Below are 6,000 nucleotides of genomic sequence, written 5' to 3'. Positions count from 1 at the left end.
AACCTTTTTACTCCTGTAACTCTGACCTTCTTTCCTTTCCTTGAATGTGCCAACCTCATTCCTCTCTTAGGATCTTGCACTAGTTCTTTCTTTTGCCTTAACTGCTTTTTCCATAATCACTTGGCTGGTTCCTTCTTGTCATTAAATTATCATCTTTGGAGTCACCTTCCCCGAAATAATCCTACCCTAACTATTCAATGTGAAGTAGTCATCACATTACTCTTTATCATGTCATTCTATTTTAATTATCAGCCCAGCACTCATGATTAATCTGCTTATTTTCTTGCTATTTATTTATTGTGTCTTTCCTCAATGAAATGCAAATTGCAATTAACAGAGACCTTAATTGATCACCAAACATCCCTAGCACTAGAACAGTGCTGGCACAAAATAGGATCTCAAGTACTTGTTGAATGAATGTTGAATGCTAGAAATTCCTGAATCTCAAGAATCCCAAATGGTGTAAACCAGATAGTGATGTTTGTCTCTTTAGGTATTTGTTTATAAGTAGATATCTTTGTGATTTGTGGAAGAAGCATCTGCCTTATGAACATATTATAACTATCTGGAGCTCATTTAAGGATTCATCTAATAGGATTGGTCTCATAAAATGACATGGCAATTATAAGCCCCATATGAGTACCATATGATTGAAAACTAAGAGAAAAATGGGCAATAGAAACAGACCTACAGGTAATCCAGACATTGGACATAAAAGACAAGGGCTCTAAAATAACTATGATTAACATGTTCAAGAAAATAGAAAAAAATAGGTATTTTTACCAAAGACTTCAAATTTATAAAAGAGAATAATATAAAAATCATCGAGTGGAAAAATCTGCTCTTACCCATTAAATGAGTTTAATAACAGATTAGACACAGAAGAAAAGTTTGTGACTAGAAGACAGGTTAATTGAAAATGATCAACTGAAGCACAAGTGAAAGAAGAATGAGGAAAAAATAGACAAGAGGACAAAAGATATTAGAGACAGTGAAAAGGTCTAACATATAGGCAATTAGATACTTGGAAAGGATAGAGAATAAGACAGAAGAAATATTTGAGGAGCAATGGCTGGTGTTTTCCAAAACTGATGAATAACATCAACCCACAGATTCATGAAGTTCAGGGAACCCCTGTATGATAAATACAGAGGAACCACACATAGGAACATTATATTACACTGCTGAAAACTGAAAATGAAAGACAAAGGGAAATAATACTAGAATCAGAGTTGTGGAGCTAGAGATAAAGCTACAGAAAACCCAGATAACCCAGAAAGTGGGGAGTTTGTCCTTGAATAACCTAGAACACAATATGAATGCATTTTAGTTATAGCTATAGCTATAATTTGACTTTTTGAATAAAAATGTTTGTACATTAGGGTTCACTCAGTATTGTACATTCTATAGGTTTGGACAAATGTACAATGACATATATTCATCATTATAGTAGCTCACACAGTAGTGTCACTTTCCTGAAAATTTTCTGTGCTCTGCCTATTTGTCCCTCTCTTTTCCTTAACCCCCAGTGGCCACTGAACCTTTTTTTTTTCAGAGTCTCGCTCTGTCCCCCAGGCTGGAGTGTAGTGGCACAATCTTGGTTCACTGCAACTTTTATCTCATGGGTTCAAAAGGTTCTCATGCCTCAGCCTCCTGAGTAGCTGGGACTACAGGCACCTGCCACCATGCCCAGCTAATTTTTGTATTTTTAGTAAAGACAGGGTTTCACCTGTTGGCCAGGCTGGTCTTAAACTCCTGACCTCAGGTGATCTGCTCGCCTTGGCCTCTCAAAGTGCTGGGATTACAGGCATGAGCCACTGCACCCAGCCGCCACTGAATTTTTGACTGTCTCCATAGTTTTGCCTTTTCCAGAATGTCATATAGTTGGAATCATGCAGCATGTAATCTTTTTAGATTGGCTTCTTTCACTTAGTAATAGGCATTTAAGTTTCCTCCATGTTTTTTCATGGCCTGATAGCTCATTTCTTTTTAGCAATGAGTAATATTACATTGTCTAGATGCACAAAATATTTTCTCCTGGTCTATAGCTTATCTTTGCACTCTGTTGATATAATTTGCTTTTATAAACAATATATCTGAACAAAGAAATTATATATTGCCACACATTATTCCATTGTACAATAGTTTATCATTCACCTACTGAAGGACAGCTTAGTTACTTCTCAAGTTTTGGCAATTATGTATAAAGCTGCTATAAACATTTGTGTGCAGGTTTTTGCGTGGACATAAGTTTTCAACTTTTTTGGATAAATAATAATGAGCATGATTACTGATTATACTGTAAGAGTATGTTTAGTTTTATAAAAATTAAAAAAAATCTGCCAAAGTATTTTCCAAAATAACTATACCATTTTGCATTCCCACCAGCAATAAATGAGGGATTCTGTTCCTCCACATCCTCAACAGCATTTGGTGCTGTCTGTGTTCTGGATTTTGGCCATTCTGACAGGTGTGTAGTGGGATCTCATTGTTATTTTAACTTGTGTTTCCCTGGTGACATACGATGTGGAAAATCTTTTCAGATGCTTATTTTCCGTTTGTGTATCTTCTTTGGTGAGGTGTATGGTAAAGTCTTTGCCCCATTCGTTAAGTGGTTGGTTGTTTTCTTATGATTGAGTTTTAAGAGGTCTCTGTATATTTTGGACAACAGTCCCTTAACAGATATGTGTTTTGTGATTATTGTCTCCTGGTCCATGGCTTAGCCTTTTATTTTCTTGATAGAATTTGATTTTATCACAATATATTTGAAAGAAGAAATTATATATTGCCACGCATCAGATTCATCATTATTGCTTACTCCTCAACATATTTTTTTTATTCATTGACTCATTGACTCATTGACTCATTCATTCAAGCACCTTCTATGTGTCAGCCCCTGGGTAACACTTTTTTGGATAAATACTAAGGAGCATGAGCACTGACTATACCAATTATACTCTTGAGTTGTGTTCCTGAACAAGAGAGACATTTGCTTCCTTGGCTCTGTCTTAGGTACTTTTACAAAATTATCTAATTGATTACTCCCATTCATTCTTTTAAAATGCCCATTTTGCAGATAAAGAATCTAAAATTCAGGGATATTAAATAACTTTAGCACAGTTATAGAGCCTATGAGGGACAGAGCAGTGATTCAAACTAGACGTGCCACACGTCAAAACCCGTATTCTCTCTCCTGAGCTATATTGTCTCCACAGAATGTTACCACGTGTCTCTTCTGTTTAAGCCCTAGAGATTCTTTCAAGTACAAATGAAATCCTTTTATCTTTATGAAATTTTCTTTGTCTAAACTATTGACTCCCCTCTCCTGAGAGCCTGCAGCACTCTTTATCCACACCACACAATTTAGCACTAAACTCTACACTGTCTTGTTTAAAGATACCCCATGTGAGTTTGTGCAGTCTTCCCAAAGCGCTGGAAGGCAGGGATGAGCTCTTACAACGTTTCTGGGTTCTTTCATACCCAGCACAACACTAAGCATAATTAATTGACCCTTGAAGGATGTGGGAGTTAGGAGTACAAACCCCCCGACACGTAATCAAAAATTTCCATATAACTTTCGTTTCCTCCAAAACTACTAATAGCTTTCTGTTGATGGAAAGCCTTATTGATAATATATAGAGTTGATTAACATATTTTATAAGTTATATTTTATAATCATAAAGAAGGGAAAATATATTTACTATTCACTAAGTAGAAGTGGATCCCCATAAATATCTTCATCCTTGTTGTCTTCACCTTGAGTAGCCTGAGGAGGAGGAAGGATTGGTCTTGTTGTCTCAGGGGTGGCGAAGATGGAAGAAAATCCATGTAAAAGTGGACCCATGTAGTTCGAACCTATGTTGTTTAACAGTCAATTGTGTATATTCATTTCTTGATTGAAATCTAAATTTCATCCATTTATTCTAACTTCTGGGTTAAAGTTGAACCCAAAGGATAGAGGAAACATGTTGATGACCCCACGATGATTTTCTTTTTCTTTCTTTCTTTCTTTTTTTTTTTTAGATGCAGTTTCACTCTTGTCACCAAGGCTGGAGTGCAATGGTGCAATCTTGGCTCACTGCAACCTCCACCTCCTGGGTTCAAGTAATTCTCCTGCTTCAGCCTCCCAAGTAGCTGGGATTACAGGTGCCCACCACCACACCCAGCTAATTTTTGTATTTTTAGTAGAGACGGGGTTTCACCATGTTGGCCAGGCTGGTCTTGAACTCCTGATCTCAGGAGATCGGCCCACCTTAGCTTCCCAAAGTGCTGGGATTACAGGCATGAGCCACCACGCCCAGCCAAGGATTTTCTTTAATCCAAGAGCCATGGAGTCCACAATTCCTTTGAAATCACTGCCATGTTTTATATGTCTTTGTGCACATATGTGTTTGCCTTAAGTTTTCAACAGAGTATGAGACCTACCAGAAGTTGAAAAACATTCGAAGCAGTTCTGGTGGTCCACTCACTGATACTCCTTCTCGCTTTGTGCTACGTCTTCCTTTCTATCTAGAAAATTGGAATTTCTGTTTCATACGGTATCACAGGTCATTTCCCCTTCAACACCCATCCTTGTGATCTGGCAGAGGAAAATGGCCCTTTTTTCACTCTGAAACAACAACAACTACAACAAAGTTCAATCCTAATCATTCCCAGGCAATTATGAGAAGTAAGACATGCACCACTACATTTCTGACAGGCTTTTACAGGCTAGTTTTATTATTCAGCTCTTACTAAAATGCTAATCCCCTGAGAGAGAGAGAAAAAAAAAATCTCTGTACGAGTTCTTCAGCATAAACAAACATCTTAAAGGAAATGGAATGTAAAAACCACACTGATAGAATTTTAAAGATACAGTAGGAAAAGGAATGACCAGACACTCTCTATGGCTATTGAATAGGGAAGGGGTGAGGTGAGTAAGTGGCTTATATAGAGTGAGTGGCCAGGCGCGGTGGCTCACACCTGTCATCCCAGCACTTTGGGAGGCCAATGTGGGCAGATCACCAGGTCAAGAGATCGAGACCATCCTGGCCAACATGGTGATGCCCCATCTCTACTAAAATACAATAATTAGCCGGGCATGGTGGCGCATGCTTGTAGTCACAGCTACTTGGGAGGCTGAGGCAGGAGAATCACTTGAACCCGGGAGGCAGAGATTGCAGTGAGTTGAGATCACACCTCTGCACTCCATCCTGGCTACAGAGCAAGACTCTGTCTCAAAAAAAAAAAGGTATAGTGAGCAAAAATGGACAGTGGGAAAATAGGTGGGTGTAGCTTTCTGAATCCATGAGTCCCATGACCACGGAGTGAGCTACCAAGGACAGTGAGGCTGGGCTTTTCTGGTGACAGAGATCCTAGTATGATCCTAGTATGCCCAGCAATAATTTTTAGATCAATGTTAGAACACATCCATCGAAACAAATTAGCTAGCATTCCTCCCTTGATGTTAACAAAAGCAAATCCCACCACATGATCTAGCCTCTATTACCTCTTGCCAATAAAAAATGTAAAGTATATCATGAGGTTTTCACAAATGTCTACCAAGAAGTGATAAGCATTTCATTTTTAAATTTTCCTTGGCAATATCAATATATCTGCCCCTGAAATTCTTCTCTAGAAATTAATATAATGGACTTTACAGAATCCTAGCTTACATCAGTAGGTTGGAATAGATGGAAGGTCTAAAGATTCTCACTTCCACTAAGTTCCTATAAAAAGGAAAGATATGGCCAGGTGCAGTGGCTCATGCCTGTAATCCCAGCACTTTGGGACGCCAAGATGGGTGGATCACAAGGCCAGGAGATTGAGACCATCCTGGCCAACATGGTGAAAACCCATCTCTACTAAAAATGCAAAAATTAGCTGGGTGTGGTGGCACGCACCTGTAGTCCCAGCTACTCCAGAGGCTGAGGCAGGGGAATTGCCTGAACCTGGGAGGCGGAGGTTGCAGTGAGCCAAGATCATGCCACTGCACTCCAGCCTGGTGACAGAGTAAGATTC

This window comes from Aotus nancymaae, unplaced genomic scaffold (genome assembly GCF_030222135.1).
Source record: "Aotus nancymaae isolate 86718 unplaced genomic scaffold, 86718_ANA_hifiasm-v0.15.2.pri h1tg000011l, whole genome shotgun sequence".
Taxonomy (NCBI): domain Eukaryota; kingdom Metazoa; phylum Chordata; class Mammalia; order Primates; family Aotidae; genus Aotus; species Aotus nancymaae.
This window is presented reverse-complemented; position numbering follows the sequence as displayed.